This window comes from Microtus oregoni, unplaced genomic scaffold (genome assembly GCF_018167655.1).
Source record: "Microtus oregoni isolate MIOR12 unplaced genomic scaffold, Mior012 000026F_ref0000081, whole genome shotgun sequence".
In the NCBI taxonomy this organism is placed as follows: domain Eukaryota; kingdom Metazoa; phylum Chordata; class Mammalia; order Rodentia; family Cricetidae; genus Microtus; species Microtus oregoni.
Genome location: NW_024543085.1, coordinates 7,404,279 through 7,424,566, shown reverse-complemented (window position 1 = coordinate 7,424,566; position 20,288 = coordinate 7,404,279). Strand labels below are relative to the sequence as shown.

Here is a 20,288-nt window from a genome sequence, read left to right as displayed (position 1 = left end):
TTTATTAATCAATGGCATTAAAACATATTCATTGCATACATCATCTCCCACATCATCTCCCTTCTTCTGTCAAAATAAAAAGGAAGGTTTTAACTTTAACATAGCAAGATTACATATAACAAAACAGGTATCATGCAATAATTACAGTTATAATATTTATACCTCCTTTATCTTTTATCATAGCTAAGGAAAACTATAACTATTCTTCAACTCTATCAAAGACTCCAGAAGGATATGATATTAACTAAGTTAACAGGAAGTTCATTGTAAACAACTTCCAGAACTCTATAATTAACAGAGACATCTCGCTGCCTATTGAAGGCACCCATCTTCAGACTACAGGATCATACTATCTGGCACACTTTTCCATGAGGCAGGAAATTTCCATCTATATTGAAAGCTTGTCAGTCACTTTTTTCTGTGTCCTGCAGAATGTCTCACAGTCTCTTTCTTGAAGTAGGTACCTCAAAGGACTGTCTCACTTTATTTAGGCAGCTTCAGCAGTCATTTCTATGTGGGTCCTGCAAGTCCAGTTCATCTAGCATACCATCAAGCAGTTCAGACAGCAATAATTTCTTGGACAAATGACTAGCAAACTCCATAAGTAGACTCTTTGATGTCCATCATCCTTTTGAAGTATATTGGTGCTGCCAGGAACAGATGTGTCTTACTGTCATGAAAAGTCCTAAGATCTTAAAACATTTTAAAGGCCACATTCTGTAGTCTTTGAAAGGTTTTAAATACATCTCTGTACATCTAGAAAACCTAACTAGCATGACTATAAACTTGATTATTATAGATGATTATCTATTAACCTATATTTCTTAATTATGCATTACATTTTAAAATGAGCTTTACAAACACAATACTTTAATCAAGAGTATATATATATATATATATATATATATATATCTTAAATTTGTGTTAATAAACTAAAATCCACACAATACAAATCTCTATAGCATATTCCCCTTTAAATGTAAACAAAAATTTTAAAACAATATTTGGGAATTTGGGTGTAGTTCTCTCCACACTGCTTTCTGCCTTTTGTTCGGTGAAGTAATTTTGGGGTTTTTCATGGCAACTTTTCATGGGTTCTTGGTCCATCAGACCACATTATTCTGGAAGAATTCCACAGGTTTTCATACTCTGTGGAAACAAAAGAATAAACTCTTTTCTAAAGCAACAAATCCATAGATCCAAATTCTGAAGTCAAGATACCTCTAAAACATATATTGATTTAGCTTAGCAACCCATACAATAAAATGTCTCTCTGTACTTAGCTCCTTCACAGAAAAAAAAAAATACAAAGAAAACACAATAATATATATAATCCAGACTCTGTATATTGTATCTTTATGGCTTATTTTTCTTACTCTATTACCTTTTCTACAAGTTTATTCTGTCTCTTTAAAGACTTTGTATTATATTTTTAAAAAAAAAATTTCTTCTTTTTATAATTCTTTATATTCTTTTTCTTTTCTCTCCCATGCCTACATACATTTTTTTTAATACATACAATGACCCTTTTAGAAGCCTTTTTTTTTTAACTGAACCTGTCTCTATTGTGTACTTTAATCCTTTTCTGATCAGGCCCGCTTCTTATAATGCAAAGGGGCTTGGCTCGAACTAAGGCAGTTTTGCCTTTTGGCTATGCCCAATCCAAAATGGCAGAGGTCTTTTCACTGCCTCTGTGAGCCCTGCACACTACCCCAGTTCTAGGTATACAATGGGACTATGTCATGCCATTAAGCAGTTTGTAGCATGCTGCTCACAAACCCCATTTAAATGCTTGGCATCCTGAAAGAGCCAGAGTTCATGCTAGAAGTACAGCCTGGGAAGCACAGTTTCAAAACCATTTTTGTTTTTTGTCTTTGTTTGTCTGTTTGTTTGTTGTTGTTATTATTATTTTTTGCTACTGATGAATTAGGAAGTCCTCTCTTAAAGGAATCATTCCTCTGCTTGCTTCTAGCAAAGCGAGCCTACCCAAAAAAATGCTGCTACCAAAAAGCCATGCTTAACTCTATTCTTTTGTGTCTAGAATTCCTTGTTAAGCTTTCTCAGGTTTTTTTTTTTAAAAAAGACAAGTCACTGTACACATTTTATTTACAGTTTTGTACACTGTCTTAATATGAATGGGACTGCTTTTCTACTTGAGCCATTTGTAACCAGAACAAAAGAACCTAAGTAATACAAAGTGTTAAAGTACAGCATAAAGATACAAAAGCAGACATACTAATTCTAGTTAGGAATGTAATTATGGTGTTACATTTTTATAGTCCACAATTATGTTTAGGGATCACACAGACATAGATCACTGATTTGAATGAAATGCATAAATTTGAGCAAAGCTTTGTAGTTACAAAAAAACAAAAAATTACCAAAGAATGCACAAATTTAATGTTTATTCCACGTTTCTGTCATATTCCTGGATCCTTCACCAATGTTACATGAGGAAAAAAAACAAAAGCAAAACAAATGAAAAACTGAAATCAGAATCAGAAATGTTATCAAGGAGGGAAGCAAATAAATTAAACTCTAGCAGCCATCAGCAAGAGGCCAGCAAGGAGAACGCTGTGGAAGGACACGAGGTTGCTGGACAACTGCACGCAGACTCTCACCAGCAAAACACGCTCCTGCACGGAGTGGAGCAGAAACAGATCTTTTCCTGCTAAGGTAACAGAAATGCAAGTTCTTTTTCGAATACTGTGGAAAGGCAAATGTGTGTATCATGGTAATTCTACCCAGCTGTTACAGTGCGGGCCAGGAACATACCTGCGGATTCTGGGGTGGCGTATACTGTAATTCTTTGATTGGGGTAGTGGACACACTAGCAAAAATTGAGGGGGAGGAAGGGAAGAAATGAACACAGAGGTACAAGACAAAGGCGAATGAGACTTCTCTTATATCTTAGCAACATTTAGATGGAATCAAACTTCAGTGCAGTCCACTCTGCTCAGCTCCCAATCTCGATTGCGTGACGCAGTCTCCTGTGAGAACACTCAGGTGTCTTCTTAAACAACAAACCTATTTTTAGTGGTGGAGCCGCTCTTTGTAGCCGTGTCTGCGTGGGACTGATAACCAATTACTATCTTTGGAGGAAGTCCTAACCTTTCCTTGTATACCCTCCCTATGTGTGTGACTGCGTCTCTGTTTTCACACTCAGTAGTCCATATTGCTATCTTATCACCTTTAGCTCTAACATTGACAACAGCTCCACATACATCATCGCTGTAGTCATCAAAAGATTCTCCAATAAGGCACAGCAGTGTCTCTAGCCAAAAGCGATCGAGGTCACTTCGTCTCTGCTGCTTGTTCAATGTAATTAGCCATCGACCACCCGTTTGTTCTTCTCATCTTCCCACATTGGCTCAATACCATCCTTAAAAAGTGAGTAGTCACAGCCAGGCATTAAATTACTAGACAACTGGATATGGTTGTATAGAGCCCAAAAGTCTTCAACAGTATCAAACTTAGAGATCAATCGAAGGTTTGCTTGCCAAGTTTTGCTTTTATCATTTTTAAAAAACCAGAGTGCCCACCTGTTCTGGAGAGGGTGTTTGATATAGTGCTCTGGGTTGGCAACCTCCTGACTGGATTCTGGTTTCTCCTCTTCCGCAGGTGGGGGATTAGTAGTAGGGGTGGTTTCCGGTTCCACAGTCGCCATCTTAGATCCGCTTTCTCAGGTTTTATGTGAATATAATTGACAATGTTGGTGTGCCAATTTGTACAAGGAGGCTGTTCTTTTTTTCCTGGCTGCCTCAACCTGAAATAATCAAACAGAAACCATATTATTTGAATCACTGCTTGGCCAATCACTAAAGCATATTGCTAGATAGCTCTTACACCTTTGTTTAATCCATTTCTATTAATCTGTGTATCACCACGTAGCTGTGGCAAGCTTCTGTCAAGCGTTTGTCTCACGCAGGGCTACTTGGCTTCTCTCTGACTCTACCTACTCTCTCTCTTTGTCTCTCTGTCTCTCTGTCTCTTCTCTGTCTGTCTCTCTCTCTCTCTCTCTGTGTGTGTGTATGAATGTATTTATGTTTGTATATCTTCCAGCCTGGCTATATTCTGTTAAGTCATTAGCTGAAAGCAGCTTCTTTATTAACAAAAGGCATTAAAACATTCTCAAAATACAACACCTCCTACATAAAAAATTAGTATATAATTTTATGAACTAATATAGAGAATGTGATGAAGCTACCTAACCACACAATTAGGACAGATGACATAAAATGAGACAGTTTTCTAAGCAGATATCCAGGTTTCTGACTTTGATGACCAGGTAGAAATACAAGCTTAGAACCAGTTGACAAGGAATAAAGATAGTGCATGCCATTTTCAGCACATTCAAATTAGTCTTGAAGTTTAAAGAATATAAAAGTTGCTGTTAAAATAGGATTTTATATGTACTTTAATAGTTTAGTATAGAGATGTGGGGAAAACATTCAAATTTTCATTTTTCAACAGAAAATGAGGCCTCTTAAAACTACAAAACTGAGTAAGATACCCAGCCCAGGTTAAATTTTCACTCAACAGACAAATCACCAACTTTTATTATTCCAATAATTGATGGAGGAAGGTCATTGGTTAAAAAATAAAGAAACTGCTTGGCTGGCCCTCATAGGTTAAAACATAGGTGGGAGGAGTAAACAGAAGAGAATGCTGGGAGGAAGAGGAAGTGAGCTCAGACTTGACAGCTCTGCTCTCTGGAGCAGAGACGCCATGCTCCTCTCTCCGGGGCAGACACACCGATGAAGCTCCGATCCAGGATGGACGTAGGCTAGAATCTTCCTGGTAAGCGCACCTAGCGGTGTTATGCAGATGATTAGAAATGAGCTAAATTAATATGTGAGAATTAGCCTTGAAGAGCCTAGATAGAAATGGGCCAAGCAGTGTTTAAATGAATACAGTTTGTGTGTTGTTATTTCAGGCATAAGCTAGCAGGCAGCCGGGGTGCTGGGGACGCAGCCCCACCCTGCTCCTATTACTACAAATGGCGCCCAGACATGTGGACAACTGAATCCACTGAAAGCCTGAGAAAGCTTGGGAAAGAGTAAAGCATGTTTTCTTGGTAGCGACAATTTCTCGGGTCTACTCTGCTTGCTAGAGGCAAGCAAGTGCCTTATCTAAGAGAGGCTTCCTGACTTAGCTTCAGCTGCAAAACCCTGCAGCTCTTAAGAGGTCCTGCCACGAAACACTTAAAAGGTATTGACAAAAAGCTGAATGCATGCTTTTCGGTTTTCAGCCATAGCAGGAAAAAAGCTGCACCGTTTAAAAATACCGGCTTTCTGGGCTGTCCTGCCAGGGCAAACTCTGACTCTTTTACGCAGGTGGTTCGTGTGGTTTGCAAGCACAGGCTGCTGAGCTCGCTTGCTGGCAGGGACCTTGAATCGCCGTATGGCAGTAAACATGGCTACAGCCAGTAACTCAGCCATGAGGCTGGAAAGCTAAGGAATGGACTGGATCTAGCTGGCAAAGCCACGGTTTTAATCCTACTGATATTGCCTGGTAAATTAAAGACACATGTGTTCAGAAAAAGAGAGAAAGATACAGTAAAAAGAGATTCAAAGACAAAGAAAATTTCTAAATGATTTACAGTGTGTTAAAAATATATGCAAGCTAAAAGTTGAATTTCTTAAAGTAAAAAAAAAAAGAAAGAGGGTAGTTGGGTGTGGTAGTACACACCTTTAATCCCAACACTTGAGAGGCAGAGGGAGATTGACCTCTGTGACTTCAAGGTGTGGTAGCACACGCCTTTAATCCCAGTGCCTAGAAGGCAGAGACAAACAGATCTCTGTGAGTTCAAGGTGTAATAGTGTACACCTTTAATCCCAATGCCTGGGAGGCAGAGACAGGTGGATCTCTGAGAGTTCAAGGACAGCCTGGTCTACAGAGTTATTCCAGGTCAAAGATATACAGAGAACCTGTCTCAAAAAGCAAAAAATAAACAAAATAGAGGTTAAAATAAAGCACACAAAAATGGAAAATACACAGAGAATTTTGATACTGTATGCTATTATGCTCTGTTAAATTGTTTGAATGCTGGGAAAAGAGCAACAGCTGCTAAAAGATATTTGTTTATAAGTGCTGCTGAACTAATCCAACATAGATATTTTGAAAATGCTTTGACTTTGAAATTTGGATCTAAGAACATGATGCTTTGGAAAGGAGTTTCTTATTTTGTTTTCACAGAAGATGAGACCCTGTTCATTTCTTCTATTCTGATATGGTATGATGGAACATGCCCTCCTGACGGGTTGCTGTGAACATCTTCAGAAAATTTCTTCGCTCAACTGCCAACTGAGTTGAAACTAGCACACAGGTTATACCATGAAAGACCTCATTAACAACGCCCCCATTCAGCAGGAAGCAGTTTGGAGAGAAAAAACTGTGCCCATGTTCCCAAATATGGTTTATAAACGTTCTTTGACATTTAAAGGGGGATATGATATAGGTATGAATAATTTGCATTGACGTGGATTTTGCTTTAGTGATATAAATTTAAGGTCAATATTGTTATATGTATATGTGTTTCTTCTGATCTTGAATAAGGTATTGTGATTGTGTAGTTCACTTAAAATGTAATATATATAGCTTGTTAATAGATAATCATAATAGTCAGGCTTGTAGTCATATCAGTTAAGATTTTCTAGATGTGCATAGATATATTTTAGATAGGCATTCTTCATATCTTTCAAAGATTATAGAATATGGCATTTAATGTTTTAATAATTTAGGACTTTTCATGACAATGAGACACTCTGCTCCTGGCAGCACCATTCTACTTCTAGAAGAAGATGGGCATCAAAGAGGATCCTTATGGAGTTTGATAGCCATTTGGGCAAGAAACTGTTCTTGCCTGGACTATTGCATAAACTGGAAACAGAGAACCCGCAGAGAGAGGACTGCTGAACTTGCCTAAATGTGAGATGGTCTTTCGGGGTTCCTGATTCATGAAAGAGTTTGCAAGACATTCTTCAGGACAAGCAGATAGTGACTGCCTTTGAAATTCCCTGCTTTGTAGAAATGTCTGCTGGAAACTATGGGCCTGTAGGCCGAAGATGGATGCCCCAACAGTACAGAGGAACTTGGGGTGACTGTACAGGCAGCGAGATGTCTCTGTCATTTCTAGAGTTTTAAAAGTTGCTTATTTCTTGTTTGCTTAGGTAATATTGTATCTTTCTGGAGTCTTTGATGGAGTTAAAGAATAGTTAGTTACACTTTTCCTTAGTTATGATAAAGATTATTGTAATTTTTACTTGATAACTGTTTTGTTATATGTAATTTTGCTATGTTAAAGTTAAAGCCTTCCTTTTTTTGTTTAAACATAAAAAGGGGAAATGATGAAGGAAGATCATTGGTTAAAAAATAAAGAAACTGCTTGGCTGTCCCTCATAGGTCAAAACATAGGTGGGAGGAGTAAACAGAAGAGAATGCTGGGAGGAAGAGGAAGTGAGCTCAGACTCGACAGCTCTGCTCTCTGGAGGAGAGACGCCATGCTCCTCTCTCCGGGGCAGACACACGCGATGAAGCTCCGACCCAGGATGGACGTAGGCTATGCAGATGATTAGAAATGGGCTAAATTAATATGTGAGAATTAGCCTAGAAGAGGCTAGATAGAAATGGGCCAAGCAGTGTTTAAATGAATACAGTTTGTGTGTTGTTATTTCGGGCATAAGCTAGCAGCCCCACCCCGCTCCTATTACTACAAATAATAGGTTATTGAGGATAGCTTCAGGGTAAAATAAAAAATATATAGTATAGAATTCTAAACACTTGGTTTCAGTCTAGTTTTGTTACCATGTTATCATGCAAGTAACTTTTCTTTGCTTTAGTAAAGAACTTTTAGTTTAAGTCTTAATTATTTTTTAGCTGCTCTTTGGAAGAATTTAAATTACTTTCTTTACTCTTAAAGATTGTTTTTAAATACAGGTACAAATGTAAAAATTTACAGATGAGGGAGCCTTATATTCACCAAACAAGGTATTCCATTTGTCAAACATTTAGCAAATGGGTATGCTGTGCAAGGGACATCATGAGAAATTTTTATTATGATATCCTGTTTAAAGTTCTCTTTATTTAATTAAAACACCCCTTATAAAGAATGTGAGACTATTTTTTATGTTGACGGCAAACAGATGTTAAGATTCAAGTATTTTGCCTTTCACTAATGTGTGTGTGTGTATGTACACGTGAGTGTGTCATATCAAAATTTTATACCAGAATCATTATGCTGTTCCAGTTACCTTAAGGATAAAATGCTTTAGTTATTTATCCAGTGTGAGCTCAATTTCCATTTACATTTAGTAGAATCGAGAATTGTGCTACACCTCAGAGGCTGGTTACCTCTTGCTATTCTTTACCATAATTTCAGATTCTGTTCTACTTAATGTTATGATGTTCTGGCTAAATGTTTCTGCTTGCACTTCCCTGTTCCCTACCACATCTTTCCCAAGTGTACAATTCCTCACTTTCCTGACGAAAAGTCACTTTCTCAGGAAAGGTTTAAAAGGCCTAAGCTGAACATTTGAACTAATCCTTTTGCTATGACCACACTATCCACAAATGTGTACTTTCATAATATTCCCTTGTATTTTTCTACAAATATGCTCTCACTCATTTCCCTACCACTAGAGTGATCACAGAAACTGATGCAATAACAAGATCATTTTTACAAATGAATATTAAGTTTCTAGAACAGTGCCTAGCAATTTGTAAGATCCAACAAACAAGTTTCTAAATGAATAAATCAATGACTATAAGTAAAGTCAACATAATTGAAACAGTTTTTACTTGAGAATACTGGTTCCAAAATAATCTTAAATTAAATAAGAGATGATATTAGCAGAAAAAAGTTGTAAAACTGTTATGTTTGTTGCAAAGATGTATAAATATATACTAGAGCATACTGAACTACTCCAAGTGGGTAGATGTGATAGTGTTTGACTTTCATCAGAATCTAAGGAAACTCTCTCAAAGTCTGCTTCTTTCATACACTGCAAATAAGGGGTAAGATGCATTCAAGTGTCCACAGAGAGAAACTAATTGAAGTACTTCAGTAATGATTTCCAATAGGAATAGACTCCCTGGGTGTGATGTGGTAGATACTGGCTCAACAATTTTTGAGCATGCATAGCATAATCTGAGGAGACCACTTCTAGGTCATACATAATCTCTACTTCTACTGAGACCATGAACATAGTATGACGGAAGAAAGGACACATCTGGGAAAGTTGAGACCCAGGAGGATTTTAATGGTGAATGTTCAGTGGCAGCCCTTAAGTTAACTGCCACAGAGTCTCAAGTTCTAATTAGTCTGCAGGTGGGGGTGACTGTATGCACCTCCAAAGCTTGGTACTAGGGCCTGGGGAACATAACCCATATTGGAAGTGGAGAAACATGTACAGAACCACTGACTAACCAGAGAATGGGCCAGGGCAGCCATGAAGGCATTTTGAGCAGCGTTTTACCCGTCCCTAAACTATGGAAAGAAAGATAAATGGAAATAGACATTTCAAATGTGTATGTAGAAATAGATACATTAAAAAAGAAATATTTTACATAATCTATTGAGTTAAAATGCTTTTGGTATGTCAATCAAAATATTGATTCCCTTTATATTAGTATTCATGTTTCTTGATAGTGTGGTTCATTGAAATGGAGGAAAAGAAAAAAAAATATTTAAAATAAATCTCCTAAATTAGCAAAGTTTAGTATCATTATTCCTGAGAAAAAATACTTGTTTTTTTAATTTATTTTTTGGCTTGTCCTGAATGTACTCGTTTCATATTATGAAAGAATGACATAATATTGAAGTGGAGAAAATTTAACCTGCAAATCTGGTTAATTTTGGTGTAATGTGATTCATATACTATACTAGACCTTTCAATAGTAAGAAACAAATTTTAAAAAAAAACAAGAACATTTTTCAGAATTTCCAAGCCTTAATTTACATGTAACAGGACCTTGAAATTCTTGTACTTAAAATATACAGAAATACACCATGTAACTTCCACAGATTTCAGTTACTATACTTTTGTTTGCCAGGGAAATTTGGCTTCCCCTCAAGTTTTTGAAATATCACCATTTAATAAATTATAAATTAAGGTGAAAGAAAACTCAAATAATATTAATGTTTTGACACATAAAAGGTAAGCACTTTTTTGATTGAACAGTAACTTTCTGCTTTTTTTCTAAGTACACAATTTTTATATCTTTTTTAAAAGAATATTCTTCTTTTCATTATACATACCAATTAAAATTCCCACTCCCTTCCCTCCTCCCATTCCTTCAACATGCCCTCCACCCCACCACCATTCAATCCTCAGAGAGGGTAAGGCACATTGCTTTGGTGAAGGTCCAAGGCCCTTCATACTATATATAGGCTGAGCAAGGTATCCATCCAAAGAGAAGAGGTTCCCCAAAGCCATGACATGCATTAAAGACAAATCTTGGTGCCACTGCCAGTGACCTTCTCATCTTTCCAAGTCATTCAGCTTTCAACCACATTCGGAGGGCCTAGTTTTGTCCTATGCCTGTTCGTTCCCAGTCTGGCTGGTGTTGGTGAGTTCCCATTAGCTCAGGTAAATTGTTTCAGTGGGTGTACCCATCATGGTCTTGACCTCTTTACTCATACTCTCATTCCTCCCACCTTTCAACCAGACTTTAAGAGCTCAGTCCAGTGCTCTGATGTGGGTCTCTGCCTCTGTTTCAATCAGATGCTGGATGAAGTTTCTATGGTGATAATTAAGATATTCATCAGTCTGACTACAGGGCAAGTCAAGATAGTCCTCCTCTCCTATATTGCTTAGGGTCTTAGCTGGGGTCATCTTTGTGAATTCCTGGGAATTTCTCTAGAGCCGGGTTTCTGCTAATCCTATAATGGCTCTCTCAATCAAGATATCTCTTTCCTTGTTCTCATTTCTGTCCTTCCTCCATCTTGACTATCCCATTCCCTCAAGTTCTCCTCATACTTCTCATTCTCCCCTCACTTTCTGCTTCTTTTTTTTTTTAAATTTATTTATTTATTAAATTTTTCCACCTCCTCCCTCCTCTAATTTCCCTCCCACTCCCCTTACCCCTCCCTATCCAGTCCTAAGAGAAGTCAGGGTGTCCTGCCTTGTGGGAAGTTCAAGGACCTCCCCCCTCCATCCAGGTCTAGAAAGGTGAGCATCCAAACAGACTAGGCTCCCACAAAGTGCAGTAGAATCAAAACCCAGTGCCATTATCATTGGCTTCTCAGTCAGCCTTCATTGTCAGTCACATTCAGAGAGTTCAGTCTGATCACATGCTCATTCAGTCCCAGTCCAGCAGGCCTTGGTGAGCTCCCATTAGATCAGTCACACCATCTCAGTGGGTGGACACACCTCTCATGGTATTGACTTCCTTGCTCATGTTCTCCCTCCTTCTGTTCTTTATCTGGACTGGGACTGAACCACATTGGAGCACTGGACCGAGCTCCCCAGGAGATGGGGAGAGAGAAGGGAGAAGGGGAGGATTGGGGAGAGCTTGGGGAAATAGTTTGGTTGAGATGGAGGAAGGGCAGATATGGGAGCAGGGAAGAAGATATCTTAAGGAAGCCATTTTAGGGTTGACAAAAGACTTGGCTCTAGAGGGATTCCCAGGTGTCCAAGGGGATGTACCCAGCTAGGTCCTTGGGCAGCAGAGAAGACGGTGCCTGAATTGGCCTTCTTCCATAGACACACTAATGAATATCATGCATATCACTTTCTGCTTCTTAATGAATGCTTTATTTTCACAAATCCAATTCAGGGAAGTATAATTTACAAGTAAAATTTTCCAAAGAACTTGTATTTAAGGATCTAATATATGTTAGCATTGACATTACTCAGGTTCTCGTAACTCATCTGGTATAACATTGAAGAAACATTTCGTATTAGTATGAAAGTAGTATTTAGTATTAGGATTTGGGGGAGGGCACCTGATCATAACTGAAGTGGGGAAGGAAGAATGTTGAGGGACAGAAGTTGCTTAACACATTATATTGGAGAACAAATAATGTACACTGGTTGCAAATGTTCTCAAATAATCAGGCTCATTATAAAAATAATTTTTAGATAAAAGTAGCATACAAAAATATATCACACATATTTATCGTTTAACAATCCTATTCTGAGGTGTAATGCAAAAATTATATTTTGTCATATTTTTTCAAGTATTTGAAAATAGATGGGACAATTCACTGAATGACAGAGTTAGTTCTGTATCTGTGCTTCAATGTATAACTCATTATGCTTGCTTAAATAGAGTTACTTTCTGGATCTTATAGGCATTATTTTATATTTCATACTTCAAAATTTGGGGCTTATTTCATTTTAAAAGATATTAATAGCACATGATGTAAAATTATTGTTACATTATAGAACATGTTAAAGGCATTAACGTGAGGCAGTTTTCCTTTATGCCCAAAACACACTTGAAGTATTCAAGGCAGGCTCAAATTTATAAAAGTCAGGTTCAAGGAAGTCCATTTTCACCACCATTGATTTGTACTGAAAGCAGTCTGTTTTCACCTCATTGATTCTGACGTTGATTGAATCATGTTCATCTGATTGTTGAGAATTTGGGAGCTTGTTCATTTTTGATGGGTTAATTTGCCTAGGGTCACTGGTCATTGTCTTGTGTCTGCGCTCCTCTTATTTAACTTGATCTGAGAACAGATATTAAGAAACTTAAGCAAAAGTTTAATTGAATATATTATAATTTCCTATAGAATTTACTCAATTCAAAACAATTTTATTTACTTTGAAAACAAAGGTTGAGTCATTAATACCAAATACCTTGCAATGTTATATTTAATGTACATATAAGCATTTCATTTTACATTTATTTAAAAAGCAGGAAACTGTGGGAAAGTGGTTTCTATAAAAGCATAGTTTACAAAATTATTAAAAACTGATTAACCAGTAATTTCAAAGAAAAGAATATTCTAAAGCCATGTGTCAGAAAATATGCTGATATAAATCCCCAATCAAAATCATGATTGCTATTTCTCAGTCCCCCTCACCTACAAAGCCAATTCTCTGCTTGCTATATATGTAATTCATCAGGTGAATTCTCTCTAAGCAAAGTCTTATTGCTGTAAATATTAATACACATCACACAGGAAGGAGCACAGCTGGCTTGCGTCTGAGATAACTGTCTTTTTGTCGCATGTTCATGAGTTTCTTTTCATTAAGTTTTATCTCTCAAATTTCTCACTCTTCTGGTAGTCTAGTTTTAAAACAAACACCTGCTATTTTATGCTATTTTGTACCTCTTAGTTGAATCCTTACAGATCATCTATTTCAAATATCTGACAGTCTTACAGAAAATTGTTTATCCATTATTATGCTAGCAGAAACTTTTGTATCTCCCCGTTTTTTTCTGCTCTTTCATAAAAATTGAAGCTCTATATCTAAAAATCAACATTTGGAATGAAGGTTTAATTAAGAATTTCTTCTTTTTTTCTACATTACCAATTACCCCCATAAGTTTTAATCCCATTAAATATAGATGGATATTTAATGCTCCTTTTGAAAGTGTTTCTGAAATCTGCGTTCTGGTTCATAGCATTTGCCAGGACACTGCCAATTTTGTTGTTCATGCTGTGACCAAGTGAACTACAACACTGAAAATACACAATGATGCATATCTCAAGTAAAGTCTAAAATACAAAACAATAGTGTCCAATATATTATTATCAACAATTAAGTTGATTAAGCCACTTGAATCTTAGGAATATTACTACAATCCATTAATGTAAACAGAGGGAAACAGAGAAATACACCAGGAAATATGTGGTTATATGCAATAAATCATCAGATAAGAATATTAGGTTGCGCCGGGCGGTGGTGGCGCACGCCTGTAATCCCAGCACTCGGGAGGCAGAGGCAGGCGGATCTCTGTGAGTTCCAGACCAGCCTGGTCTACAGAGCTAGTTCCTGGACAGGCTCCAAAACCACAGAGAAACCTTGTCTCGAAAAAACCAAAAAAAAAAAAAAAAAAGAATATTAGGTTGCTAGTTACATAGAGATGAGATCAGTAATGTCAGCTTCTAAGAAGATAATATGACTACATTAGATTATACAGTAAATGAAGGGAAAGCATATAAAAAGCTGCATAGCATTACTTGACATGCCATTAAAAACATAGACCTCTGCAGTTAGGAGCACTCACTGCTCTTCCAGAGGACCCAGATTCAGTTCCCAGCACCCACATCAGAGGGCTCATAAGGACAAGAAGGACAAACAGTTTCAGCTTCAAGGACCCAATGTCCTCTTGAGGAATCTAGAGGAATCTGCATACTCATTTACACAAAGACACATACACACTAATAAATGCAGTTTCTTTTCTCTTTTAAAAATCACTGCTACTGCATTTAAGGTCAATAAAACTTTAAATATGGTCTGTTAAAAAAAAAAAGAAAACTCAGAGTATTTTTAGATCCTCCTCCTCTCAACTTTTATACTCATTCTTGCAGGATTTCTCATCTGTCCTCTCTAGAAAGGTATATAGAGAGGCCTATTATTTACTACCTCCTTAGTTGCAACTCAAATGGGTACCATGACCTCTAAACCTGTCTGATTTTCATAGAATTTAACTCCTCTCCTTGCTTTTTGAAGATGCTTCTCTTGAAATTTTATTTGACTTTTAGATTTTGATAGCATAGTTTCTCTTAAAAGACATTAAATATCCAAACATTGTTCTACTATCATTATCTTAAATACAGAGTATGCATTGAGGTCATACAAAATTGTGCCTTCAAATGAATCCTTGGTGAATATGTAATATATAAGTTTATAAATAATAAATTTATAATATAAATGTATATATAATATTAGTTTATAAGATTAATAGCTGAGTCCTGTTTTTTTCAAATTAATCATTAATTCTTAGCAATTTTCTCCTCTTAAATATTTATCATGGATTATCATTCTTTCCTGAAATTATTTTTTTCAAGTTTATTTTCAGGTCAGCATATTAACTACTTTTAAATTTTTATTTCATTTTTTTAAATTTCATGCATGAGTTCTGCACCACTATACATGTACATCACTATACATATTAATGTTTTTATATGCAGTAATATATTATTATAATTATATTATATATATTATATCATATTATTATATTTTCAAACCACCTTCTTTCCTCAAATTCCTCTATCATCCTACTAATTCCTTCTTAAGTGTATGACCTCTTTTTCTAAAAGTACCTCATTATACACAAAGAACACAGACATAAACATATGTATGTTACTCATTTTCTTCATGTGTTTAGAACTGACCACTCCAAATTCGATAACATAGCTGGGAAATCACCTCTATAGAAACTAATTCTCCTCTTTCAATTTCAATTGATTTTATCTTTCCATCTAAGTGTGTGGGCCTTGTCAGATTCCCACCATCTACAATGGCAAGCCCAGAGAAGTTCTTATCATGCAGGTCTTGTTTAGGCAATTTATTTTTGAGATTAGATTTCATAGTGCAGATTTCCTGTAATGGCATAATACCTTACAATAATTTTCCCGGTCTTCCGGTTCTTGAGAATTTTCAAACTTCCCTTCTGATACATTCCTTGAGCTTGAGATGTATGAATTGTATTGTAGATGTACAAGTTGGGGATACTTACTCTGCAATCATATTTCTTAGCATTTTCACATGTTGTGTCTCTCTGTGATACCCTCCATTTACTGCAAAAAAAAAAAAAAGCTTCTTTGATGGGGGAGGAGTGTGAGAGCTACATGTATCAATGGATATAAATATAAAGAGTTAGAACATTGTTAGAAACTATATTGATTTGGGAAAATATTAATAGTAAAATTTCCTCTAGTATTTATGAGCTCTACAGCCATGTCTGTTGGCAGGTTTAAATTCCCAGGTTTGGCTTTTCCATTATTACATAAGGCTTAAATGCAATTATGAATCTTTTGGTTACAACCCAAATATTGTACCACTATTGTACCATTGGGAATATCTTCCTGGGTCCATAATTATTTCTGGTTTGTAGGTTTTAGAGATGTTTAGGATTTTCCTTTTTCCATCCCTTGGCAGTTTATGTAACACCATTCAGTACTTTGAGAGCTTTTTCTTAGTACAGTGGTTTCCAGTCAATTTCACCTAATTTGCTTCAATTGTTCATTTTTTTTAATTCCTGTGTCCAAAGTGTATGACATTTTGGCAATAGGGATTTATCAACAGGTTTAGGAAGACAAACACCTGAGATGACAATATACCATCTTGATAGGAAGTATCTTGGTCTCCTCTGACTAACAAATGTAGGACATTTCTCCTGGTGCTCATTTTCAGAGGAGTTACCTTAGTATCTAGCACTGTACCTTCAAATGTTCTTCAATTTTAAGATTTGAAGGTATCTGAAACTATGATTTTTTAAAGTTATCTGCTCAACATAGTGATTTAATAAGCTTCTAACCAGTCATATTAAACCAAACACCACCCTGCAGCTTATAATTTCAAGTTAAAAAATCCTAAATTACCAGATTCTCTAAAGTCCAATATCCCAAATATCTTACATATCAAATATTACAATCAAGAATGACTAAAATCCCAAATGTTAAAATATTGAAAGCTATAGTCAGGAAATTCCTATTACTCTGGGGATTTGTTTCATTGTTTTATTGTTCTAAAGAATATATTAGCTAAATTTTACAATAAAAAGGACTATTTCAACTTTAAAAAATAACATTTGCCTGTATGTGTAACAGCATGCTTGACTACTGTTGATGATTTAAACAAAAACCAATTTTGATTTGAATCAGTACAATATTTCAGGTGATCAGATGTATAAAAAGTTACTTTCATGTAATTACTAATAAGATTACATGTGCTTATCGGTTTTGACCTAGTTTTTTTGTGAATATGGTTATTGGCTCTAAAACCATGTGTGCTTACACTTACAAACTATACATATACATAAAGATATGAGTGTTTTCATTCTCTTCTTATATAAAATTTAAAATACATCATATTTCTCAAATAAATTCATATTTAAATATAATATATTTTTAAATAGTTTGAAATTATTCTATAATTTTAATCATCAATGATAAAAAACTTTAGAATATTAGAATTTGAAATTTGAAAGTAATGAACATAGACTATACTGGACTATGTTACACAATAACATAAGCTGTTTTCTGTGGATGTGAGTGTTTCTGATAGTGTCTGTATGTATATATACAGAATTATAATATGCTTTTATTTTCTTTTGCAAAAATTGTTTGTTTGAGTTTTCATTATAAACAAAGCTTTCATTTCATAAATTATGAGGTTTATGTATTCTAGATGGGGCCATAGTTTAAAGCAAAGTATCTCCCATGGAGAGTAATTGGTAGTGAACACTTGTTTCAGGAAGGAGAATCATTCTTTTGGAGAGATGTGGTCAGTGATAGGTACCTTATCCTCCTTTGAATACCCTACAAAGAAGAGATAAACTTGAGATCAATCTCACTGAAAGCAAATATAAAGAAATATGTATGTGGTAATAGTTTCTATAAAATAATATATAATTAACTTACAGATAATCCCATATGTGTATATTACAAATATATATTTTATAAGAAAGACACACTGTTCATATGTTAAGATAAAGGCCTCATAATTTTGTCCAATGTTAATTATTTACTTGTAATCAGAATATATGACAATGTTATATTTCAAATCAGAAATGTTTTTGACACACAGATATACTAATGACATAACTACATTACTTCAAAACATCTTATACTCAAATGTTATTACCAAATGCCTTCTTTTGAGCTATCTGATATTTATTCTTGTGAAATTTTCATATTTTAGACAGGAATATAAAGTTCACCACAATTAAAAACTAGCATTTTATTTACTTTAATATAAATTTCTTACAAAAATTGTTCAACTACCATGTCCCATTACATTTTAGTATTTTATTTTTTGGAAATAATGGCTTAAATATTCATTAATATTTTAAATATATAAACACAGAGGTATATGTATATGTAAATATATGCCTTTACATAAGCATCATTACATTCTAAAACTTGTAAAACCAACTTAAGCCTATTTTTACATCTCTATTTTAGTTTGAAAGATACTAAAATTTCATGTGGGTATGAATATTTTTGATCTTTTATTATATTTATTGTTTCTTTGTTTTAACTTATAGAAAATAGGGTCATACTATTTGTGATGGCTATTCTTTGCTACCAAACTGACTGCATCTGGAATTAACTACAACTCAGAAATGAAGCCCACACCAATGAAGCATGTTTTGCCTGTGATGGAGGAAGGTCATTGGTTAATTAATAAAGAAACTGCTTGGCCTGATAGGTTGGAACATAGGTGAGTGGAGTAAACAGAACAGAATGCTGGGAGGAAGAGGAAGTGGGGCAGACGCCATTCCTCTCCTCTCCAAGGCAGACATGAAGAAGCTCGAGCCCAGGATGGACGTATGTTAGAATCTTCCTGGTGGGTCACCACCTCGTGGTGCTACACACATTAATGGAGGTGGGTTGATAAGGATGCGAGAGTTGGCCAGTAGGAGGCTGGAGCTAATGGGCCAAGCAGTGTTTATATGAATATAGTTTGTGTGTTGTTATTTCGGGGCATAAGCTAGCCAGGCAGCCAGGAGCCAGGTGGCAGGAACGCAGCCCTGCCACTCATACAGCATGCCGGGTTGGAAGTGAAGGGATCTACTTTTAGTATGGACCTTTGAGACAGAAAAACACATGCCTTCAATCTGAATCTTGAAACAAGAAGATAGACTTTTGGTCTTGGACCGACCTTCCACTGGAAGTCTATGTATAAAGACATGGAAGAAGGAGCTTTAGCTCTTTCCTGATGGCCCTCATTGTGCTAGCACCATCATCCTTTTCTACCACTCAAGCCTACTTCTTTGGGATCCCAGCTGAGACATTCGGTCTTGGGTACTGATCAGCTTCTGAATTCTAGACTTTCTGTTCAGAACCAGTGATTGTTGGACTAGTTGGACCCTAGCCTGTCATTCATTCTAACATATACCTTTCCTTAATAAAGAGAGATTCATTCTATAAGTTCTGTTACTCTGGAGAAACCTGACTAATACAGATTTGGGGACTGGTGGTGGTTGTATATTAACAGAAATGTAAGCATGAGTGTTTTAAGTATCTGGAATAGGCTTTCTAATTTGCCAGCACCTACAGGTACTGAAACTCTCCAATTACAAAAGCCTCTGCTTGGACCTCAAAGTGTACCAAAAGTCTATCATGTGAACTATTTCACAAACTTAAGGAAATAAATACAATTGATTATTCTGATTCTACCAATTGTGGACTCTGTATATAAAACATTTGAAACTCTATGGCAAAAAATGTAAAATAATTATGTTGTTTGATTACTCTTAGCATGTCTGAATGTTTTGGAAAAGAATAGGAATGAGGTACATGATAAATTTAACCAACTTCTATCATCTTAGAAAATGAAGAACGACAATAAATTTAGTAAGAAAATGGGTAGGCTCCAGATGTGTATAAACAGCCTAAAGGTATTTTAGTGCTCCCTAGAAGAGAATCAACTTTGCAGTAGTCACAGATATTAAACTGCTGAAAATCAAACCAAGAACCTCATTATAAGATTGGCTGAATACAACAAAAATTTAACTACCAGTCTCAGATGATGTGGGCAACTAAAGTAAGAACATTAACTGTTTTTGATTTTTTTTTTTTTTATAAAATGGGATCCTGTAATTTGGCCTGGAATTGATGGGAGGGCCCTTTTTAAACCAGGGATCCTCAGAATCTCAAGGGATTATCTCAGGTAAAGAAGCCATCTCTCCACCCTCAGCAGGTGTACTAACACCCACACCATTTTGAAATACTGCCTTTTCTACCTTTGGAAAAAAAAAAAACTAATCCTTCATTATCTGCTAAATCAGCAGTTACCTCATCTGAAGGAAATGCCAGGCAAGAAAATACTGATGTACCCAAGTACTTAGCAATAGTTGTCTTCAGAGCTATAACCTGACATATGGCTAAGCTGGCCCCTAAAGGAGAAGTAGAAATTGTAGTCCATGAGGAGGTGCACTACACTACTAAAAAGCTTAATGAGTTTACTAATTTGTTTAAGAAAAAGTCTGGGGAAATGGTAGGAAAGGATTCTAAGAATATGGAACAGCAGGGCTACAGAGGTAGCTCAACAGTTAAGAGCACTAGCTACTCTTTGCAGAGGACTCAGGTTCAATTCTCAGCACTTACCTAGAGGCTCATAGTTACCTATAACTCCTGTTGCAGGGAATCTGATCCCCTC

The 20,288-nt window shown here is 35.9% G+C and overlaps 1 pseudogene; it reads right to left on the bottom strand.

Annotated features, from left to right (window-relative positions):
- Positions 1 to 2,963: 2,963 nt before the first annotated feature.
- On the bottom strand, positions 2,964 to 3,669 carry LOC121463432 (annotated as a pseudogene).
- Between the last annotated feature and the right edge of the window lie 16,619 nt (positions 3,670 to 20,288).